The 25,235-nt window shown below is 41.9% G+C and overlaps 1 long non-coding RNA gene across 3 annotated transcripts in view; it reads left to right on the forward strand.

Annotated features, from left to right (window-relative positions):
* The first annotated feature begins 1,353 nt into the window (after positions 1-1,353).
* LOC311519941 overlaps positions 1,354-25,235 on the forward strand; it is a 202,270-nt gene continuing 178,388 nt past the window's right edge. For all 3 annotated transcript variants that reach the window (XR_014711423.1, XR_014711424.1, XR_014711425.1), the window contains exon 1: positions 1,354-1,741. This is a non-coding gene — a long non-coding RNA (uncharacterized lncRNA). The remainder of the gene's footprint in view (positions 1,742-25,235) is intronic.

The raw sequence follows: 25,235 nt of genomic DNA on the forward strand, positions 1-25,235 counted from the left end.
AAGTATGAAGTAAATCTGAAATAGATTTTTCTATCAAAATGAGTAGTTTAACCAGTTCCACTAATGAGATGAAAAACTGAAATTATATTGATATAAATATTACTATGCTTGCAAAGTCAGAGGTTTTACTACTATTCTTTATTATTTGTATTATGGAAGTGTCCAGAGGCCCCATCAGAATCAGGGCTCCATTGTAGTGGGCATGGAATAAACATAAATAAAACTAAGTCCTTGCCCTGAAGAATTTACAAGCTAATTAGGAACAAGACATAACTGACAGATATAAGACTCAGTGGCAATTGATGGAAGTAATAATCACACCATACCTTTCTATTTTGTTGTTGTTGGTATGTACTTTTTCAAAAAAAATGTATAAAAATGGGAACCTAACATGGCACAAAGTATGTTGCTAAATATTACTTTGTACTTTTTACAAAGCATGGGCTTGATCCTGCTAATTCAATTTAACGGCTTAATTTTAAATCCTTGTGTAAATGTTTGCAGGACTGGAACATTATATACATGTAATTCATTTCCCCACACCCAATTTTGGACAATGGGGGCCATTTTCTATTCCCAGTTTATAACTGCTCTGCAAAGATACCAGCTCCAAAAAAGCAGATGTACACACAGTACACAACTTTACAGACTGAATATTTTCCTTTTTTTGAGTTTTGTATTAAAATCTGAACCTAGACTGGATACACATAGGAAAGACCAGGATGTATTGAGTAGGTATTAGGAAAGTAACATAGGAATTATGAATGCAGAACTGCTCAAAAGGAACGTATGTGGAAGGGATGGGTGTGTGTTTGCAATCTACAGTAAGGACTAGTTCTTGAAGAGCAGATATTTTAATGCTTGAAAAAAGCATCTCCCCAATAATGTGTCTCCCTTCCTAATATACCTTAAAAAGTCACATGAGAAGGAAGGAGAACTAAGAGTTAAAACTCAAGAAAAATGGATTTAACTATGGTATGAATCAGAATCTGCATGTTCCTGTTTAAAAATGAAACAGGCAAACTGAAAAGGCTTCAGTAGAGCAAAAAGCGGCAATGGGAGTAATTAGTACTGCTGCTGCTGCTTTTTCAGAAATTCAGAGTATATGTTGTGTTTTTTTTAAAAAGAAAAGCTGGGGGAGGAAAAATAGCAAACATTCAGTGGAGCATGTCATATGAGGCTTGTGATGGGTGGACTCCACACATTAGCCTTGCAAGAGCTGAATTAGGCCATGTGGGCCCAATCAGCTAATTAGACTGCAAGTAAAGGAGATTTAGGCTGGAGGGAGGCAGCTAATTAAGGACAGGCAGGGCTTGTTCAAGGCCAGGTAGCTACAACCGAGTCAAGGCTACTGCTGGGAAAGACTGTAGTTGTTTCCTGAGTGGAGGGAGTTGGAGGTTGGCAAACACAGAGAGGAGAGGGAGCCAGAGATGTAGGAAGAAGGTCTGGGAAATAACAACAAGAGGTAGGACAATACAGGGACTGTTGCTGCTTGTTATAGGGTCCCTGGGCTGGTAACCCAGGCCCATCCTCTACCAGCCACTGTGGAGCAGCAAGGATGTTGGAGGCACCAGCCAGACCACAAGTCTGGAAAGATTGTGAATTGCCCAGAAAGGAAGGACTTTAGTGACCAGATCAGAGGGCCAAGCCACAGAGAGGAAGCAGGAGAAGATAATACCCGAGGGAGAGTGCAAGTTGCCAGAGCTGATCCCCAGGATGGCCAGCAGGAGGTGCCACTGTGGTGAGTGCACCCTATGACATGGCTGATCTAGGGATTGTAATCCCAACACAATACTGGAAAGAACTTTAGAGAAAAGCCACCGACATAGAAAAATCCTCTAATAAGAAATGAAAGATATAACAAGAACTTGTTCATGTGTATAGTTGACTTTAAGGCAGAGGTCCCCATGCTGTGGAGTGTGCCCCCTTAGGGAGTGTGTGGAGAAATATTTTGGGGGAGCATGATGCAGGCTGTGCCAGCCCCCAAGGGGGCTGGGAGGGAGTGCCATCTGGCTGCAGCCTTGACCCTTCCCCATTTGTGTTTCTGCCTCTTCCCCCCACAAGCTGTGGCCCTTGTTGGGGGGACATGGACAGGTGTAAGTGTGGGCGTGTGTGACCCTGAAAAGTTTGGGGACATAGTCTTAAAACAATGTCTACACTGCAGCTGGAATCATGTGTGGACTTTGTGGCACAGATCCTCAGCAAGGGCTAGCCCCCTGAGTAGAAGTCTGCCTGACACCCCTGGGCCTGAGTTTATTCTTATATCCTCTGGTAACAGGGAAGTCTGCACCTTTAAGTGGTTGGCAGGGGTTAGGGAGCAACGGGTCCTGTTGTGATTAAATGAGAGAGGGGGGTAGCTTCCTTTTGTGGACACCCAGCCTGCCAGTTAACTACAAAATCTCTCTTGGTGCTGTTCTCTATTTGCTTTACCTGCAAAGGGTTAACAAGCCCACAGGTAAAAGGAAAGGAGTGGGCACCTGGTCAAAAGAGCCAATGGGAGGGCTGGAACTTCTTAAAATGGAGGGGGGGGGGATTTTCCCTTTGTCTGTTGTTGCCTGGAGAGAGAGGACAGGACAGGGCTGAAGCTTTTTACAGCATAGTTTTAAAACCAGGTATGAGAGAGCATCAAATCATAGCTCAACCCTACTTATCTGAAACCCCAAATATGAAAGCAATAAGGGACTGTCTAGAAGACACAATTATGGTTATTTCTTTTATTTCTTATTGGCTTGTGGACTCCTCTGTGCTAACCCCAAACGTTTTTTGTTTTGCTTGTAACCTTTAAGCTGGACCTCAAGAAGGTTATTCTTGATTAAATTTTGTAAGTGGGTTTTTTAAATCTAGCAAAAGCCGAAGTTCAGATGTATTTTCTTTCTTTTTAGTTTTTTAATTTACCTTTTTAAGAACAGGATTGGATTTTTTGGTGTCCTAAGAGGTTTGTGCACATGTTGTTTAATTAGCTGGTGGCAACTGCTGATTTCCTTTGTTCTTCTTTCATAGCTCTTCCCCACACAGGGGATGAAAGGGCTTGAGGGTACCCCACAGGAAGGAATTCCCAAGTGTGCCTTTCTGATTTCAATGGGGTTTTTTGAATTTGGGTGGTGGCAATATCTACGTGTCCAAGGTGAGAGAGAAACTGTAACATTGTGAGTTTAATACAAACCTAGAGTGGCCAGTATTAATTTTTATAATCCTTGCGGGCCCCCACCTTCTGCACTTGAAGCCCCAGAGTGGGGAATCAGCCTTAACACCTGTTCTGGAGGGAAGCCCAGCACACAGGTGTTGGAAATCAATTGAGCATAACCTACTGACTGGATCTGATTCCTAGCTGTGGGATATAAGTCAGGGCTTCAGCCCCATGAGGCTGGCAGGGATCAGGAGAGATCTGAGAATATGCTGTCCTGTAGCTGCAGTAAGGCCACTTACTACTTACACCAGCCCTCCTGGCCTGCTCTAGTTTCCACATGTAGTTTGGAAACGACAAAAGCCAAGGTTACCCATGCAACCTTAACTTTTCGTGTGTGTGTGTGTGTATTGATACACCCTTTGATTATATGATCATATCCTATTTCTCCAGCAATACAATATCTTACTGTTTTATTCTACAATTTTAGTCACGTGTACAGCATCTTCCATTACTGGATACCATGCTGTCTCTGTGAAAGTATTTGTGTACAAAGGTCAAACCTGGTATGTAATAATTAAATATGGCTTTTGTGGTGCAATATTTTTTACTATACCAGGCTTCAGGCCTTTGGCTATGTCTACACTTGGAGCCGGGATGTGATTCTTAGTTCACATATATGTACCCACACTAGCTCCACTCACGCTAGCGTACTGACAGCAGTTGCGTAGCATGAGCAGCAGATAGGGCTAGCTGTCTCAAGAGGGTACCTGCCTAGCTGGGGTAAGTACTTGAGTGGCTAGCCCAAGCCATCCCCCCAGCTAGGTCAAGCAGAGTGAGCATAGGTACATCTATATGAGCTGGGAATCTTGCATAGTCTTTAATTATCTCTTTTGTAAGACTTAACCCACCTCAAACGCCTGAATTATGAGGAGAGGCTGAGGGAGCTGGGATTGTTTAGCCTGCAGAAGAGAAGAATGAGGGGGGATTTGATAGCTGCTTTCAACTACCTGAGAGGTGGTTCCAGAGAGGATGGTTCTAGACTATTCTTAGTGGTAGAAGAGGACAGGACAAGGAGTAATGGTCTCAAGTTGCAGTGGGGGAGGTTTCGATTGGATATTAGGAAAAACTTTTTCACTAAGAGGGTGGTGAAACACTGGAATGAGTTACCTAGGGAGGTGGTAGAATCTCCTTCCTTAGAAGTTTTTAAGGTCAGGCTTGACAAAGCCCTGGCTGGGATGATTTAACTGGGAATTGGTCCTGCTTTGAGCAGGGGTTGGACTAGATGACCTTCTGGGGTCCCTTCCAACCCTGATATTCTATGATTCTAATTGTATAATTTCCAAGAAAACTATTTCATGCAGATCCCTTATTGCATTAAAAATATCTTGTTGAATAAATTAATACGTGGATTTATTAGAATAAGAATGTATTTTTACTTTTGCAGAGCTATATCAAAGTGGAAGTTAATTCATACCCTGCCTTTCAAGTCAGAAACGCTATTGCTAAGTAAGCCAGTAACACTGGTACGCTCTGGAGTTTGCCCTAGAAAGTCAGTGTAATTATTCAGTGTTTGAAGAAATAAAAAAGTTTCTATCATGGGGTTGCAGTTGTATAACTGCTTTGACCTAATGAATTATTCATTATGTCTAGATGGGAACTAACATTGATCATCTATTTTTTTTTAAAGGTTACCCTGCCCTGGAGGCGCCAAATTTAATTATCTATATGCTATTGGACTCTCCCAGTGTTAGAGGGTAATTAATCCATGCATTGTTGTGGACTTGCTGACATCTGTATTGTGCCATTCCATAGGATCAGAGGTGCAGTTTGGATAAGCAATCAACTGGTTAGCCTGTGTCTAGTCATTATTCTCAGGATGATGTCAGCATACCCACACTAGGGCATGAGACAGTTTTTCTGGGAATGACTTTATTGTGCCAGCCAGTCAGTGGCTGAATGATTCCCAGAAGTATTTCTGTTAGGGGTAGTGATGACCATCTGAAAGCAGCTGCTGTAAATATGTATTAGAGCTGGCCACTGAAGCCTAGGAAAGTGTAATATTTTCTTTCTTCGTATGAATGGAAACCTGATACTGCAGTGATGGACACATTAGAAATACATGCAATGAGACATAAGCTTATCTTCTCCCATTCACTTCCACGAGCAGAGGGAAGTCTGTACCTAGGAGCGCAGACTAGAGGAGTGTAGAGATGGACTGTGCTGCCTTCACAGCATGCTCCTCTTTGTCCCCAAGAGAGGGAACTTGGATGCAGGGAGTGAGTGAGGGAGTGGGTTGGGGGAAGAGGGAAGGGCAGGAGGAGGCTGAAAAATCTCTCCCAGATTCTTCCCCCATCATACAGAGTCACCCCCTCCAGGCTGAGGCTCCAGGAGCAGCCGTGTTCAGGAAAGCCTCCTTCAACATTGTCCCTGTTGGACATGCGATTCACGGGAGCTAGATGAGTTTGGGGACCATTGGAGAGCAGAGTGTTCGCCACTGGAACACAGGGCAACTATGAGTTTGCAGATGGAACTGGTAACTTCTTCAGGAATGCTTATGGGGAAACTGCTTCCAGAGAGAGAACTACAATGAAATTCAGTTAATTGAAACTCATTGATTTTTTTTCCTCCATTTTCTCTCCCCTTCCTGCCCCCCAATTTTTGTTTGAGAATAACCCACAAGTAGGAGTATTTGACCTTAAATAACTATTTGGTTAACTTTGCGTGCATACATACTTACTACATGACTTAGTTACCCCTACAACTGGTTCCAATATTTTTTCAGAGTAAGCTTTGCATTGTCTGCTGGAGTGAGTGGAACAAAATATTTGAAGCTCCTACCATTTTTTTTTTAACTCCCTGATAACTTAATCTCCTGAATTCCATTCACTCGTCCCCTCACTCTTTCTCAGTGCCTCCAACCAGGACATTTGGATTAATGAGGAGAACTAAGGACTGGGCTGTGTTTTGTTGACACCTTTTTGCAGTGAAAATGCATATTTGCCACAAACTAATCTGAAATGTTTGAGCACAATGATTTTTTTTTTTAGTTGTTGCCACCACTAATACTATGACTCAGAACAACTGGAAAGAACAAAATTAAAAACAGCAAAAAATGCACATCTTCTCCCCATGCAATATTTAGGGCTTACTTATCCAGCTGTATTCTGTGCTTTGCTAAGAGGCAATAGAGCCATGGGGACCGACCAACATTGAGTCATCACCCACTGAATATCAATCGAATTACAGGAATTTTTTGTGGGTGTGGCTTTTCAGTTCTCATTTTCAGCTTTCTCTTGGCTCGTGAAATCTAGAGGACCCCACTGTCTCTGTTGGTCTTACCAGGTGGCAAAGGGCAGGAATTACAGTAGAGATGGGTGAGTTGAGATTACAATAGAATAATATTCCTACACATGTGTAGGAGTTAAACCCTGAGATTGTTAGAGCACTAGTGAAAACTCATAAAATATCAAAATGAGAAATGACCATGTTCTGAAAATAAAACCTGGGAGTTTCAACTCTGTCACCTCTAGGAAAGCCCAGTGGGAGGGATAGGATTGCTAGAATTAAAGGAGGCCTCCTGTTCCAAATTTATCATTTGACCAAATCTGAAGGCATCTTCCTTTGCAAAAAAAAACAGGAAATGATTCCTATTCAGCTTCGGGGGCCACTTAAAGGTTATGGTGCCAGTTTCATTTGTGGTAATAAACAGCAAAATGCTTTATTTTACTGAGCACAAAATGTGAAATGTTTTCAACCCAGTCAGTAACGGGTGAGAATCCAGTTTGAGGCATGCTTTGGCTGTTTTTTCCCTATCTCTGATATTTAACTACAACTGGAGGTTTTCTACTGCTGGTTTGTTTTGGTTGTAAGGCAGGATTATTGTGTGGGTGTGGTTTTTTGTTTTTGTTTTTAATTTGATACAGTCCTTTTAATAGTGATTTATATATGGTGCTATCCATTGACAGAACATAAATCAGTGCAGATGACTTGTTGAATGAAAGGCAAACCTAATAAGTGTTGATTAAAATAAGGTATACTTATCTAAACTGGCATGCTTGGCTGCATGCTGCTACAAAATCAGTCTTTGGATTCCATAAAATCATAGTGTAAACTTCAAAGCAACAAACTGTGAGATTAGACACATCTGACCAAAACAAAAACGCTGAGACATATGAATTCTCACCAATGTTTGTACTTCAATGGACCATACATGAAAACAGCTGAGATTGAGTTTATTTTTTAAGACAAAAGAATATATGAAATCATTCTTTTGATTAAGTTGGTTGTAACTGTACCATATCCTTAGCGTGAAATAAAGAAGAAAAGCAGTAACTGCATTTACAGATAGTAAAGGCCCATACATTGGAGTATATTTCTATATATTGCTGTTGTAAATATTTATTTGCTGTATAAAGACTTTGACAATAATTCAGGTAGCTCTTAAGAAAATGGTGATAGCTTTTTTGACTTTTCCAAAAGTGAGAGAACTTTACAAAAGGGATCTTAAATATTTTTGATGCCATTCAAATATAAAATCAATTTGTTTTCCAGGATGAATTTTTTTATTCATGTGCTTACTGTTGGGCATGTGCTTAAGTATCTCTAGAATTTTCAGTTTTGCATTTAGTTTTTAATTGACAGTCCCTGGGACAGTTCTGCAGTTGGTGTAAATTGTCATTGTTCCATTGACTTCAGTGCCCCCTAATGATTATCGGTCTGTAGCTGGCGCACATACTATGTATAGCTGTCACTTAAAATGGGCCAAGCACTTCTATTCTAAAGGTTATTTTTTTTAGTTGCTATAACTTTCTAAACCTTTCACTTTTTAGGCTGAATTTTTCTGCCCATTAGGTGATTGTCTTTATTCAAACTTTCAAAACATGCTGAATCTAGGCAGAGCTTATTGCCTTTGCTGTGAATGTGCTTGAATTAATAGGCTTGAAGTCCTCTTCTATTCCGTATAGCTTGATGTTTGTTAGTGGTTTCATATTCTAACACCTCGCTAGTGGGAATGATTGGCCTAGTGAGGTCTATTGTTATACACTTTAACAATGTGTGTAATGCTGCTGATTGTGGGTGATAAAATGACAAAGGGCTCTATGCATTAGATTTGTGTGACATAATTTGTTACAAAATAACTATGAAGAACCATGTCATATGAGGGAGGCAGATTCAAGCATAAAATCTACGTTTTTACAACCTGAGGGCTGGCCTCCATTATGAGGAGATAGATGCTGCTGCAGGTCTAGTGAAGGCCCATTAAATCAATGGCAGAGCGCTCTCTGGTCAACCCCAATACTCCAGCTCTCCAAGAAGAGTAAGGGAAGTCAACCAGAGAGAGTCTCCTGTTGACTTAGCACTGTGAAGACACTGGAACAAGTCTACCTAGGCTACATCAACTTTAGCTACATTATTCATGTAGCTGGAGTAGCATAATTCTAGGTCGATTTACCCCTGGAATACTTCATCTCTTTTACTAAGAAGTACAAAGTCAAATGAAACTTTCTCTGCTAAATACCCTACCAGTTTTAGTCCCATTTGAATCTGCCCTATGTAGGAGTACTTCTCTACTGCAAGCTTGTAAGCAGTTTCTTAGCAAGTCCTCCAAGTCAGATGTTTAGTTGTGGTATTCCTTTTGGTGCAAGAGATGTGGCAATTTGTTGTGATATCGGGCCTCCTTCAGTATTCCCTGAATTATGTCCTTAGTCACTTCCTAATAGATTTTTCACATTTAATTGTGTTTACAGATTCTTACTAGGGAACCTGTAACAGGACAGGGTCATCCAGCTGGAAGTTTGCAGTAGGAATATGTCTATCCCATGTATTGTCTCAAATAAACCGAATAACTGTTTAAACTGAACAGCCATTAGCTTCCCCAGTCTCAAGATGGCTACTTTATTATCTTGTTCTTTGGCTTAGCTAATTCTGGATTGATGTCAACCTTCCTTGATCAATAGATTATAGAACTGTCATTTCCTGTCATACTCAATTGAATACATCTTCTTCCATTGCTGCATGCAATACTTGCTATCTAAAAGCTAGTCTTCTGCAACTTGTATCTCACCAGAAACCTGAATGATCTGTTTGCTTGCTGGGATAAGGGTTTGTTGCCTTGCCAGCATAGTTCTATCATGAAGTGGGGGATAAGCATTAAGAGCAGATGAAATACTTAGCTACAAAGGTTCTGTCTGTGTGCTGTGATTGTCACTAATATTGCAAGAACTTGTGGTTCAGGGCTAGGACTTCTGAGTTCCCTCTCCAACTTTGCCACAATGTCCTGGACAAGTCTGCTCATGTCTCTGTACCTCGGTTTCCCCAGAAGTAAAATGTGGCTAATAATACTCTGAGGGCTAATTCATTAATATTTGTAAATTGTAGTTCTCATCTGAGAATCTCAAAACAAAAGTGCATAATATTTTTATATATTAGAAATGGGTCCAAATAAAACCCTAAATCAAAGCACTCCCAAACTTTAGGGAAGTCTTTAGCTGAATCTTGACTTTATAGCTCAAAATCACCTGCCCCTGCATATCAATGATAGGAAAACGAGAATAAAAATAGAGAATATTTAAGCAGAATCATTTCTGAAAGCATGTATCTGTAGTTTTCCAGGAGGTCTCCATGGCCTTTCCACCCAATATTTATTATGTGCACAGCATTATGTTCACATATTGAATGGGATATGACATTCCCTATCTGGGAAATGGCAGAGATATGCACTCCTTTGCACAAAGTCTATAAACCACTGCAAAGTAGAGCTTAAGTGGGACTGTGTGTGATGGGCTGTTCACCCCACACTTGCTCTGAAGGTGTTAACGGAGGCCAGATGGCCCTATTAACCTACTAGGCTGCAAGTTCTGAGAATTAAGAGGAAAGTCTTAATTAGGGGAAGTTCACCTGTGCAGGAACAGGCAGGGTTTCTGTAAAGCCAGAGACCTGATAGCAGAGATGAGGCTGCAGGGGAAGTAGTCTGCCACCGCTCCCTGGGAGAAGGAAGGTGTGTTTTGGGGCTACAGAGCCAAATAGCCTACTGTTACTCCCTGGGAGGAGGGAGTTCTGGCTCTGGGAAACCTAGAGGAAGTGAGGGAGCCAGAAATTTAGGAAAGGCTCAGGAAAAGGCAGTAAGGTCCAGAATGGAACAGGTGTTGGCTGTGGATTAGCAGGTCCCTGTGCTGGAATCTGTAGGGGGTGGGCCTGGGTTCCCCTACCACAGCCACTGGGGAAGTGGCGCTGTAGGGGTAACGGATGGGAAGACTGCCTAGCACTGCTGGTAACATTCATATATGGTTGTTTTTAAGGAGTCAGTAAATAGTCATCTGGTAACAAGACAGAATGCATTAGCTTATGTGAAATTATGCCTTAGGTGACGTGACCAGGATTCATCACTGAATTTGGTCCACTGGTCAGATCATGAGCTTCTCTGGCTCAGGCAGGGTACTGACAGGGAGTGTGACATGAATGCTGATCCATGCCCCCCCCCCCATATATTCAGTAATAGGATATATAAAATTAAGTTCTGTTCTATTTCATGTTCAGGGTATCCAAAAGTACTTTGAAAAGCCATTTAAGCTACCTTTAGCTCAAGTGGGAGAGGTTTGTGCTGGGGCTTTGACAGTCTTGGGTTCAAACCCTAATAATGTCCCAGTTGGGGGAACTTTGTGGTTACACACGATGGAATTTCTGGTTTTCCGGTTTTCTTTTCAAAATGTATTTATTTTCACATTGGTTTCAAACCTGTTTGAAACCAAAAACTGCTTTCTGCCAATTATGCACAACAAAACAGGTGTTCCACATTTTGGTGGTCATGCATTTTGATTGTGTCATAGTGGCAGGTTTGAGGGTTGCTAGATATGAAGGCTAAGGCTTTAGTGAAATGGTTGCCAGCTTTCAAGTTGGCAACTTTCAAAGTATCCTAGGCACTTTAAAATAGTCCCCTTCAGTTTTAAATTGTAAACTTGTGGCCCAAAATTAGGATTTAAATGTTTGTCCCCACAGTTGAATTGTGGGCATAAAACTTGTGCTCTAACTACTTGTGGATGCAAATCAAGTTCCAAAGATGCAAGTACTCTGATTTTGCACTTTGAATTAATTTGCAGGTGACACAAATGTGACTACAAATTTTGTGCTGGCATCCATTGAAATAGAGACCAGACTTCATGAAGCCTAGCTCACTAAAATCATACAGGATTAAAACAGCAACTAAAATTGTATTTAATCTTTTTCAGAGTCCAAAAAACTCGGAGTGATGCTAATCCCCATGTTCAAGGAAACTTAGACTCATTTGTTCTGGTTTTTCATTTAAAAAGTCATGGAAATAGTTTAATCAGCAGCAACATGATTTTAGAAGATAAAATTGAAGTGGTAAGAATTTGGTCATTAATATCTCAATAAGATAGTACCAGACTCTCTAACGCTTAATAAAAACACATCCCTAATGGGTGAGGCTGCACATCCTGGGTTACAAATTCTGGGAATTTTTAAGTGTTAGTTTATCCCTTAGAGAGGGTGCACATTCTTTCCTAGATGCAAAATAAACATACTGAGAATTTTTTTTAAAAAATTGTTTAAAAAATTGTATCTAAGGGTTACAGAATTGCAACAAATGTGTTGCATAATGAATACCAAGTTCTAAGTGTGTGCAAATACTAATATACTGCATGTTTTGTTTCTTTCGTAATGAAGTGTGAAGAACAAAACTTCCTCCCTTTTTTTGGAAATACTTTTTTTATATGTATTGTTTGGCAGATTTGGTTATACATGATGTTAAAGTGCTCATGGCTATACGGAGAGAATACACTTGCAATATTGTTGTAAAATTCAGTCCTGGTACCATATGTAATGTAATAGTCCTGCTCATTTGGGGCTTGATCCAATGTCCATTGAAATTAATGGAAAGATTCCCATTGACTTAGTAGGCACTGAAGCTAGCTCTTTAACTTAGATCTTGAGGGTTGTTTTTTATTTTGTGCTTTTGCTTAACAGAAGATTCCTTATATAGGGCCAAATTCAGTCCTGGAGAAAATGGCTGTCATTCCCATTATTGGGAATTCTTTCACACCTGGTCTGAATTTAGATTGATAGGGTTACAAGTTGAGAATCATAACTCTTTAAAATGTCCAGAGGCTAATACCTGAGGATTGTTAGAGTAACTGGTGGTGGTGGAGGAGAAAAATCAGCTTGACAAGTGGTGCATTTGTAAGCTCAGATGGGGAGGGAATAAAACCTGTTTGATTTTCACTGAATGCAATTTCAGCATTCACAGAAAACACACTGAAGAGCACACCCAAGACTTTCAGTATGTTTCCAAAGAAGAGCAAACAGTATTCAGAGAGGTTTAGGAAGTTATGCCAAAGTGGATGTAAATTAATAAACCATTCTTTGGCTTCTGCTAGTCAGTTTCCATGTGGCATTCACCTGAGATGAGTAGTTCATGTGCAGAGGATTAGAAAACAGGATAGGTGTCACTGGAGTAGCATGGAATGACAGCTGTAAAACTGACTGTGTTTCAGGTTTGTTCACAATTTGAACAAGCGGGGATTTGTCTGAATTTATTTTCAACCTGTGACCCTTTTACTGATCTTTTTCTTCGGGCGGGGGGGGGGTGGGGTGGGGGGTAGATCAGAAGCTGGAGAGGGTGAATTTCATTGGTTCATTTCAGGTTTGTTTCAAAAGATGACTCTGTGAAAAAGCATGTCGTGGATCTTCTAAATATTTGAATGGCTGAGCCTTTTCCACATGATAAAGGATGACAGCCACGATGTGAATTGTTTTGAGTATTAAGGTTCTGATCTCCATAATATCTTTTGATCTTATTCAGCAAAGTGCCTCTGACGATAACAAACACACAAATACATATTTATATAAGTAGTCCTACAAATCACTACCTTCTGTTAGTGCCTACATTCCTGTCTATCTACATGAAGTTATTTTTCTTTTTTCTATGGTATAAGCTCCAATAGCAATAATTTCATCTCTAAATGGAAAGCATAGCATTATTTGATCATGTAAGCAAAATTTCCCTGGCTGCCAATTAGACCTCAGGCTTCTCTTGTTGTGTTTGTGTGAGCTCAAGTCTTGTTTCCTCATATCTGGCTAGTACCAATTCCATCTCTAAGAGAAGTATATTTTTATATATATAAAAAAACCACACATAATAACTTTGCAGACCAGATTCCTGACTGTTTGTTAGGCTAGATATAAACGAAGCACAGGCCTAAGGCATTTTTATTATGGCAGCATGTCTAGCTAGTAATTCCATCGGTGGTAAGAAAACTCATTCTATGAACAATGTTATGTCCACCCTATTCCCCCTATCCACCAAATCAGTTACCTAGTCAAAGAAGGAAATCAAGCTGGTTTGGCATGACTAGTTCTTGATAAAGCCATGCTGGCTGCTAGTGATTACCCCTTCATCTTCCAAGTATTTGTAAATTGAAGGTGTTTTTTACATTGCTCTAGTTCCATGTTTCCCAAACTTGGGACACCGCTTGTTCAGGGAAAGCCCCTGGCCGGCCGGGCAGGTTTTTTACCTGCGGCATCCCTGGGTTTGGCCGACTGCGGCTCGCACTGGACACAGTTCACTATGCTCGGCCAGTGGGGGCTGCGGGAAGTGGCGTGGGCCAAGGCACGTACTAGCCGCCGCTTCCTGCAGCCCTCATTGGCCAGGCACAGTGAACTGCGGCCAGTGGGAGGCACGATCGGCAGAACCTGCGGATGCAGCAGGTAAACAAACTGGCCAGGCTCACCAGGGGCTTTCCCTGAACAAGCGGAGTCCCAAGTTTGGGAAACACTGTTCTAGTTGATACTTGGGAAGCTAAGTCAGGCTGAGTGGTCTCTTTCCCCAGGATGACTTGCATGACTAAGGTTCTACTTAGCATGCATACAGGTGGCAGCATCAGAACCAAAATAACAAGTGAGTGCAGCAAAGTCCAACAAGGTAAATAAATCCAATGTTATCTTAAATGTATCACTTTCGATTTGGACTTCAATCCATAGTGTTTTTCATTAATCTGTTAGTTGTAAAAAGGTTTTCATGATTTGCAGGGTACTGTGGGAAAATAAGTTTCAATTAAACACACTTTTTAACAGTGTGTGGATAAATTTTGGCATTAGACCTAACATACTGGACAGCTATTGTGTTCCTACAGCTATTCTGTCTTGGATGGCAGTTTTTTAACTCTTGGTCACTTTCTGTAGTTAAAATCTGGAGCCTAGAATCATTTGGACTTGTAGTTTTATGGTTTTGCTTGCGTATTTAGCTACAGTGATTGCATTTGATGACCCACTTTTTAAAAACAAAAACGTAAAAGGAAAATTTCTGCCTGAAATTCAAGGATTATTGTGGGTTTAAAAAAAAATCTAGGTGAGAATTTGAGCTATTTATCTGTGATAAACTGGGGGTGTTTACCCACAAAAGCTTATGCCCAAATCTGTTACTATTTAAGGTGTCACTAGACTAATTGTTTTTGTGGATACAGACTAACATGGTTACCCCTCTGATACATGCATGGTACATATTAAGTGCCAAGGCATTCTATTGTTTTCTGGGTGACTAGTGTAAATGCAAGATGCCATTGGTTCCAATGCTCAGATCCTGGAAACACTTCCATATGTGCATAACTTTCTTCACATGAGAAGTCCCACCGAAATCACTTTAGAGAAGGACATTCCACTGTTAAGGCAGTAGCCTAAAACATAGGAGACCAGCATACAAGTCTTCTGCTGTACCATAGACTTTGTGACACCTTGGCCTTTCTCTGCCCTTTGTTCCAGATCAGTGAATTGAGGTATTGTGCAGATACATACATTAAAGATTGAGGTGCTCAAACTGCAGTGATGGTGGCCATATAGGTACCATAAGTAGACTGTACACTATTTAATCTCAAAGGGACTACTCACATGAGTATAGTTAAGCATGTATGTTAGTGTTCGCAGAGTCAAGGTCCACATTTGAAAGAGCTAGATCCACACAGGCAGAGTGTTACAACATGTAACTTTTAAGCACCCTACCACACAGTGGATTTTGCAGCCCTGAGTTAGACACCTGGATTCCCTATACAATGCAAGGAAGAGTTATTCACCTCAGTGGCCATTAGTCAGGATGGTGTCCCTAGCCTCTGTTTGCCAGAAGTTGGGAACGAGCTACAGTGAATAGATCACTTGATTATCTGTTCGTTCCCTCTGGGGCACCTGGCATTGGCCACTGTTGGAAGAGAGGATACTGGGCTAGATGCACCTTTGGTCTGACCCAGTATGGCCATTCTTATGAGTGAGATCCAGCATGCTGAGGGAGCTTCGTAAGCTAGCCAATAGGAAGCACTCAGTAGAGAGGTGATGTACAGAAAGAATTTGCACTTGGATCTCTCACTCTCAGGTGATTGCTGTACCCCTGGACGAGAATCACTCTCATGCTCACTCTGGTCCAATGCACATTTCATTGTTTATGCTGTGGAATAGTTTAAATAGGAAAGATTGAGGGAAACCCCCCATAGGAATATCCCATTGTCCAGTCGTTGGAGTATAACACCAAGAGGTAGAAGACCCATGTTCCTATCCCTTTTCTGCAATAGGCAGAGTGGGGAATTGAACCTGAGTTCCCTAACAACTAGACTAAAGGTTGTAAGGAGGCCACCACTGCCTTCCCCTCCACCTAATTTTGTGTGTGTAGACAAGCTCTGAGCCTACCTACCAGATTAGTCCCTCAGGTGAGAGAGGCAGGGTAACAACTCATTTGAGGATCCCACTGGAGCATGAGTGTGTCACACAGGCCCCGAGACAGAGACCACTGTGGCATGCTTACTGGAAGAAACTTAAGCCCCTTGGAGACTTTTTAATGGTTGAAAACTAGGTGCCTCCAGGGTTAGGTGGCAGCTGAGCAACTGGGTGCCTAAATGTTGGATTTAGGCATCCAATTCCCACCTTAATCTCTAAATCCTCCTGTGAATCTAGCCTGAAGGCAAATGTGACTGACCTTGTTTTTTCCATTTTCAATATTAAAAATATGTACAGTATACAATACTTCTGGCATGTATAAAGGTTTTTACATATTGTTTTCAACACTAGGAAGTCTCTATAAATGCTGCATAAAATTTAAAAATTTCACAGGCTTACATTGGCTTAAATAGAGGGAATTTTAGGTGTTTTACCAATGTTACTTGAGGAAACATAGCTCACAAATAATGACTTTTCCAATATGCAGTTAAAATTGTGTGTGTGTGTGTGCTGGCATGAGACCTAATGCTCTTAAAGGACATTTAGAACGGAGACCTTTTGTGTATGTAGTTTTACAAACAGGTTGTTTTTAACTAACCTAAGCAAAGGAAATTTTAGCTGCTGCAACACAAATATATCAAAAAAATTCCCCTGACCAATCAGATCTGAAAGAAACTTCTTAAAGAAGTTTCCTTAAAAAAATTCTCAATTGCTTAAAAGCAATCAAAAATCATTACCAACCATTCAGGATTCCCTAAAGTTCTGGAATACTCTTAAAGTATCTTCTCAGTCAGCTTTTAGAACTTTAGAGAATCCCAGTTGGCTGGTGAGAAGGGGAACACTTCATTATAGAAAGATGTGGATTTTCCCTTTTTAAAATAAGTATAATAACTTAACGCTTGATTCTGAAATCAGTGGTGTTAAACCTCAGAAAGTGTGATCAGAACCTGGTGTTTGCTTTCTAGCAGGTATCTCTGGAGGAAGGAAAGTGGGAAATATTTTATTATAAATTACATTAATAATAAATTGAAGCAACAAAATAACACAGGGAAAGCTGTTTCCTGTGGCACTACTTCTGCCCCTTTACAGAGCACTGAAAATATCCCCAAAAGCCTGATTGAAAGATTTGCACCCTATTTTCCAGATAAGTTTTAGATAAACATCTGATCTTTTGGATGCTTAACCAAATTTAAACTGAATATAGGTTCCCCTCTCAAGGAAATAATGTAATAAGTTGAATTACAGGAGGCGTGCTTGGCAACAGACATTGTTAAATTGCAAAATAGTGTGGTTGTACAGTATCTCAACATCAGTCTATTTAGGCAACACATTAAAGATGGGGAGAAAAGGATATAACTTTTTAAAAAAAGTTGTTTTTCCATTTCCCCATAAATGTTCTTATTCAGCTCCTAAATTTTACCTTTCTTCCCAATTATTTTTAAATATAGTATGAATGAGACACCCTTTTATTTCAGTAAAGCTAGATCATAGAGGCAATTAACTTAAGATGAAGCATAAAAAGCTAATAAGTCCATGTTCAAAAGTTAAATTAAAACCCGCTCCACCCTTCAAATCAAAGAAGGAAAGAAATATCTTGTCGTAATTGATAGGTAAAAGCTGTATTTTTATAACTGTGTATCTGCCAAATCCTCAGAGCCCGTATATGGTCAGGTCAAAAATACAGTGGAAACATCATTCACTTCTGTGGGGAAGTATAGAGACTGTGTAGTGCAGGGATAAGAATTCTGCAACCTCCGTATCCCATTGGCCACAGGAGAACATTCCAAGATTTATGTCCAAGAGAATGGTGGGAGTATCCCCAGTGCATTCACAAACACCAATCCATTGGCTACAAACTCAGATAAGGGGGAATAGCCTTCTGCTAACTGTACATGCTATGGAATCTGATGATTGTGGTGCAGATGTACAGGTGCCCCATGCCCTACCTACAGGTTGGGAAGGAGGATTACAGCCCCTCATCCAATACATTGATCCTCTTTGCAAAGACCTTTTTGTTTGGCTTTTGCATTGGGGAACCAGAGTTTCAACTAAACAATGAGTCAGATTTTTATTTCATATGTGGTGGATGTGGGGCTGCTCTGTAATTTGGGTGTGTATAGCTTGTTAGGATGTTGACTGTATTGTTTTAGTTTAGCGGGGGGCTGTATGGAAAACAAGTAGGAAGAATGTTCAAGATAAACAACTCTGCAGTAAACACTCAGAGGGTTATTAAGGGACAATGCCCTGGCTATTAGTGAAAATTCTGACTCCAGCCAAGTTATGAAACTTGTTCTGGCATGCAGGGTTAAGGCTGGGAACAAGCGGATCAAAAAAATCTCTGGCTGGAAAAAGAGCTGCTTCTCTCTCACTTTAAGGGTGTAGCTGTGCAGGTTATCATCCTGGAGCTTTTCAGACTGACAGACACCCATTAGGTGTCTGAAGAAGTTAGGTCTGCCTAGGCTGCTATTGGGATAGTAAGTCACTAGGTAAGAGAGACATGTATGCGGATTTTGTGGGTTTTTTCAATTTTTTTTATTGGTTCCTACTATGGTAAATAAATAATATGCGGGCTTTAAGAAGAGACTATGGCCACAGTCTTCACCAACATTTTTGGGCCTCTGGAATCAGGGTACAGTTTCATAAACTCAGGCAAAAGGGGGCATGCAGGGTCCCCCACAATAACAGTGGGGACAGTGACTCCATTATGACAATATCATTTGATGGGAATAGTGCTACTTTGGGCTAAATCGCACACCTAGTTGCCTCAGAAACCTCTCTGACCACTTTACCCACAGTTAACTTTCCAAAACCAAAGTGGGTTGCGATGGACCTGTAGTAATCTGGGGTAGCCAGCTTCCAGATGGCTATAGCAACCTGCTTCTGGGCTGGCAAGGGTGGCCTTATGCATGTGTCTTCATGGTGGAAGGTTGGGACAAGCTGCTCACAAAGCTCCAGAAATGTAGCTTCTCCCTCTCCCTCCTCTCCCCCCCCCCATACGAAAGTTCTGGACCTACTGCTGATCACCCCAAGTTTGCGTGACAATGTGATCCCACCAGGCTGTGCTTTTGGCCCTGCTCCAAAAGCACTGATCTATATAGAGGGCATCAGAGGCTGTACAGAGTGTACTGAGAGGTGCCAGCCAGCTCGAGTCTGCAATACCTGGGTACTCTTCCTCTGCCGCCTTCTCTTCTTCCTCCTTTCCATTATAAACTGTCGGGTACCTTTTGTGTCAGAAAACACTGCCAAAATGTCCACCAGTGTTTCTCAGAAGCTCTGCCCGTTTCCTGACACAGGAGTGAAAGCATAAGCAAGAGAAGTTCTTCAAAAAGTACCTCTTCCATATTGCTGGCTCCAGTAGCTGGGAGCACACTGGTCAAAATGACTGCTCAGCAGGCTGTTCAGACTCGCCTGTCTACCCTTCACATTACAGGAAGTTTTCCCACAGTGCACCCTGTTCAAACAGCTAGAATGGCCACATTTTAGGTGGGCACTGGGGCAAAGCTTCTCACCACCAAATTTTTGGTGGCCTCAGAGTGCAGCTGCCAACTCTTGCTCGTGGCTGTGCTGACAATTTTTCCCTAAAATACTTCATTAACTTTAGGAAAAACAAATATGCATATATACATGTTCAAATCATCGTAATTTATTTATGTAAGGGTTTTTCAGACTCAGTAATAAAAGTAATCTTTTCTGGACCTAAACAGAATAGAAACACAGATAAGGTGCTTTGCATGTTGTCTTTTTGTTATTTCTTTTGCTTTTTTGGTTGCTTTTTTAAAAAACTTGCTAGATAGTAAGTCTGCTTCTGTGAAAAATGTTTGTTCATATTACTTTTCACAGCAGACTTACTCAGCCCCAGCAAGCCCTGGGACAAATTAAGCTGTGGAGAGGGAGGTTTAGGTATCATGGTCACATTAGAATCAATGCTATGTGTTCAGAAGTACATTCATGCAAGAGATCAAAGAGCATTTCTAGCTCCTGCCCTCTTCCAATCCTGCAGCACAGCAAGACCAGGCTAGGAAAACTGATTTTCAGTCCCTGGAAAAATCATGGAGCAGGTCCTCAAAGAATCAATCCTGAAGCACTTGCATGAGAGGAAAGTGATCAGGAACAGCCAGCATGGATTCACCAAGGGAAGGTCATGCCTGACTAATCTAATCGCCTTTTATGATGAGATTACTGGTTCTGTGGATGAAGGGAAAGCAGTGGATGTATTGTTTCTTGACTTTAGCAAAGCTTTTGACACGGTCTCCCATAGTATTCTTGTCAGCAAGTTAAGGAAGTATGGGCTGGATGAATGCACCATAAGGTGGGTAGAAAGCTGGCTAAATTGTCGGGCTCAACGGGTAGTGATCAATGGCTCCATGTCTAGTTGGCAGCCGGTATCAAGTGGAGTGCCCCAGGGGTCGGTCCTGGGGCCGGTTTTATTCAATATCTTCATAAATGATCTGGAGGATGGTGTGGATTGCACTCTCAGCAAATTTGCGGATGATACTAAACTGGGAGGAGTGGTAGATACGCTGGAGGGGAGGGATAGGATACAGAAGGACCTAGACCAATTGGAAGATTGGGCCAAAAGGAATCTGATGAGGTTCAATAAGGATAAGTGCAGGGTCCTGCACTTAGGACGGAAGAACCCAATGCATAGCTACAGACTAGGGACCGAATGGCTAGGCAGCAGTTCTGCAGAAAAGGACCTAGGGGTGACAGTGGACGAGAAGCTGGATATGAGTCAGCAGTGTGCCCTTGTTGCCAAGAAGGCCAATGGCATTTTGGGATGTATAAGTAGGGGCATAGCGAGCAGATCGAGGGACGTGATCGTTCCCCTCTATTCGACATTGGTGAGGCCTCATCTGGAGTACTGTGTCCAGTTTTGGGCCCCACACTTCAAGAAGGATGTGGATAAATTGGAGAGAGTCCAGCGAAGGGCAACAAAAATGATTAGGGGACTGGAACACATGAGTTATGAGGAGAGGCTGAGGGAGCTGGGATTGTTTAGCCTGCAGAAGAGAAGAATGAGGGGGGATTTGATAGCTGCTTTCAACTACCTGAAAGGGGGTTCCAAAGAGGATGGCTCTAGACTGTTCTCAATGGTAGCAGATGACAGAACGAGGAGTAATGGTCTCAAGTTGCAGTGGAGGAGGTTTAGATTGGATATTAGGAAAAACTTTTTCACTAAGAGGGTGGTGAAACACTGGAATGCGTTACCTAGGGAGGTGGTAGAATCTCCTTCCTTAGAGGTTTTTAAGGTCAGGCTTGACAAAGCCCTGGCTGGGATGATTTAACTGGGAATTGGTCCTGCTTTGAGCAGGGGGTTGGACTAGATGACCTTCTGGGGTCCCTTCCAACCCTGATATTCTATGATTCTATGATTCTAAGACCCTACAACTCAATGCACACAGACACCCCTGTACTCACATCCAGCCTCATTGTCCACAATGTCTGAATGCAGTCAGTTGCATAGTCAGTGCCTAAATGAGTTAAGTTCACCTGTTATTACCATTAAGTGTTTCACAGATGAGGAACACTGCTTCAGGGCTATGGCATAAGAGACTCGGGGTCAGATTTTTACAGGCATGCCCAATGGGAGTTAGGCACCAAAGGTAGGATCCACAAAGGCACCTAGCTGCCTAAGTCCTGTTTTCAGATATCACTGTGATCCACAGAACTCCCTCTTGGTTGTCTAGCCCTGTAGGGGCTGAAGTTATTTCAGTAAAAGCTCCTTGGCCACCTATATGTCTCCGTCCGAGCACGTGCACTGCAGCCTCACTCTAAGCACCCAGGCAGCTGTCTCCTGCCTAAATCCCAGAGTGATTCACAAACCAGGCAAAGACAGTTGGTGTGCCCATGAGGGTGGGTGGGGAGAAGATACCCATGAAAGGAGGACACTCTCTGGCCTAAGAATAGTAAACTATGCTTTACTGAAGGAAGGAAGAACTTACGCTCCAATCTGCCGGGGAGCCCCTAGGACGCGCGGAAGGGCTGCAGGGGACTCTGGCCATTCAGGACAACTGACCAGGCAGGACTCCGCCGGGGGCGGGGGGGAGTCCTCTGCGGCGCTATATTCTCTGTGCTTATCAGGGTTACAGGGGGTCAACAGCTGGTTACTTTCTTGTATGTATGATTTATGCTTATTACATAAACTAACTTGTTTACACGCAAAAATATGCTGAGCTATGCTACAATATCTTTTGGCAGGGTCTGTCGGACAAAGTTTATTGAAACTGCCTGCATCCTCCGCTTACATCCAGTCACGTAGTCAGTCCACCACTTAGCTCTTTGCCAATCTTTCGCAACCTTGCCCCTACAGTTGGGCATTGGGCTACCCAAATCATGAGCAGGGCCCACTCCAGTAGGCATACTCAGAGGTTGCTTAACTCCACACGTGACCACTGGGAGGAAAGTGGTACTTACTTACTTACCCAGCATGCTTGAGGTCCTTGGTTCCAAGTCCCCCTGATGAGAGGGCATTTTTAACAGGTGTCTAACACCTCTATAGGCATTGCTAGGGCTCACAAAGCAATTGAATATTCTGTTGTACGGCTTGCTCAATCTTGCCAATTGAAATTATTCCACTCCAGTTCAGTAATTGAATAATTAAATATTACTTGGGCCAGAGAAAGAGTTGGAATGACTATAGCTGAGTGAGCCACATTTGTGTCACAGGCAGCTGAATGCCCATCTTCCCCTGGTTTGTGAATTACAAGCAGTGATAGATGCCTCACTGTAGCCCAGTTTTAGGTGCTGAACTCTGAGAGAGGGGTGAGGCTTGTGCACACCCTTCTTGTCTGCATCTCCCATTGGATAGCTTAGGCAGCTCCTTGACTAACAGCTGGCTTTATGGATCACATTCTAAGACACCTACCTCTACCCCATTCATTACCTAGCAACTAACTCAGGCTTTGTGGATTACAGTGGTGTTCCTGTGTGGTGGTGGTTTGTTTTTTTTTTTTCTTTCCCCCTCCCTCTGTCCCCCAAGGCTCCTGACAGGTGTGACACAGCATTGCAATGCCTGAGTCCCTAAGCACTAGGCACTTTTAATAATCCCACTTGGCACCTATCTGCATCTTTAGGTGCCTAATCTAGCCCTTACCCTTGAGTTTCATCTAAGTGAACCAGGAAAGAGTGGAGAGTTTGCAGCCTTTGTAAATGGAGAGTAGACTTTTTGATTTTTCTTTCCAAAATACCTGTAGGATTTCAGCCAATGTAATTTTAGTTCCTAATGCACCTGGATAGAAAGCCCTGTCAACTCTAAAATCCAGCACGTGTTTGTAAAGTTTGAAGGGCTCCATGAGTTTTAAATATCTATGTATATTATAGATTTAATATTGGTCTACACATTTTGTTACAAATGGTTCCAGTTTCAAAGTAAACGAAGTGGCATAGCAGCTCAAAACATATTGGACTGATTTAAAATATTAATATCCACAACTGGCAATGAATCAAAAAGATTTACCCCTGATTTAGTGAGTATGATTTCTGACAGTCCTTACTTTACAAAATACAGTAAAACATATTGTATATATTTGGTTAATTTAAAATAGCAAAACAAAAATGATATTGGATTCTAGCTATTCATTTTTTTTTCTGTTGTAGCAAACAAGTATTTTTCTATGGAACAAAAACTCAGATTCCCCCCACACCCTTAATTCAGAAATAATCCCCTAAATGCCCTTTTCATGTCCCAATGTGTAGCCAGTTTGCTGAACTTTTACTTTCTCTAATTAGATAAATCAGAGCTCCTGGTGGAGATGTAAAGCTGAAAGTGAACTTGGTTTTCAGGTCATTGCTCAGTCCGCTAATGATATAGACACTTAGCTTGGGTCCTGATCCTGCGAACATGAGTAACTTTACTCAGATGATCAGTCCCAGTGGAGTCTGACTACTCATATGAGTTAAGGTATGCAGGAGCAGCCTTCTGGTGAGGTATGATGTATGAGACCACTAGACTTGTTTCTCCCGGCTCAAGAGCAGACCATAAAAGGAAGCAATCATGTGGAATGTAGGGTAAATTACACATATATAAAGAAGCCAAATCTAGGAATATCAAGGAACTGGAAAAGGTTCAGAGAAGGGCAGCAAAGATGGCCAAGCCTATGGAATGACTTTCAAGGGGCGAGACAAAAAAGACTAGAGCTGCTCATATTAGAAAAGAGAAGGGGCGGATATGATAGAGGTCTATAAAATCATGAATGGGGTGGGAAAAGTGAATAGAGAAGTGTTATTACCCTTTGCCACAGTACAGAAATCAGGGGTTACCTGATTAAATTAATAGGCAGCAGTTTTAATATAGAAAAGAAGCATTTTTTTCACACAATGTTCAGTTAACCTTTGAAACTCATTGCCATGGGATGTTTTGATGGTCAAAAGTATTTTATAGTTTTTGAACTCAGTTAGTTCATGGAGGATAGGTCAATCAGTGGCTATTAGCCAAGATGATCAGGGAGGCAACCCCATGCTCTGGGGAACCCTAAACCTCTGACTGCCAGAAGGAGATACTCCAGGGGGAGTGTCTAGAACAGAGCCATTGAAGCACTGGTATTGGCCACTGTCGGAGACAGGATACTGGGGTAGATGGACCATTGATTGGACCCAGGATGGTTTTTATGTTCTAAGATCTGAGAATGCCTTTTGTGGTTAGTACTCTTTTTTGCTTTCTACATTGAAGCTATTTTAGGGTGAAATGCTTCTGTGGTATAGGGGACCCAGCACAGGGCTCTCACTCTTTTGCCTGGCTCCACTGTGGGACATGTCTATGGATGAAGCAATCTTACAGGATGCTTCCACAAGCTAAGTCTGCTGTGGAAGGTGTCTGCCTGTGGAAGATCCGCATGGAGGACAGCCATCATGGGGCTTAGCCTGGGGGTGGGCCATATGCTCTCTGCTTATGTGAATCCAAGATACTACACCCTGGCATGGAGGGAAGGGTTAAAGTCAATACTCCAGACTATAGACTGGATTAGTGATAGCAGGATAAGAAGCAAAGGGCTTGTACTGTAGCCATGTAATATGGCCCAGGTTGTGGGTGAGAATTCACCTGCCCTGAACCAAATTATGTGGGCTTTATGCAAGAGAAGTGAATTTAATCTTTGGTGTCCATAAACACTGTCAATCTGAAGGCAGTACAAACTGAAGTCCTCTGTTTTGCCACTGAGGAGAACCGATACATGGTCAGCGGTCATCTTCTCCTCACGGCTCTGCCAAATTGCAGCATTCCTGACCCAGAAAGGCCACCTGCAGGAGTAGTTCACTGGTCTCTCTTTGCCAAGATTGTTAGCAAAGTTGGAAGTTTCTGTGAAGTGAAAGTCCATTAGCAAATGGACTGAAACCATCAACTAGTTTCATAAAGGTCACTAGATAGTAACTTTTGGTCCCTATTAATTTTAACTGGATTCAA

The sequence above is a fragment of the Lepidochelys olivacea genome (assembly GCF_965140295.1).
Source record: "Lepidochelys olivacea isolate rLepOli2 genome assembly, chromosome: 4".
Classification (NCBI taxonomy): domain Eukaryota; kingdom Metazoa; phylum Chordata; order Testudines; family Cheloniidae; genus Lepidochelys; species Lepidochelys olivacea.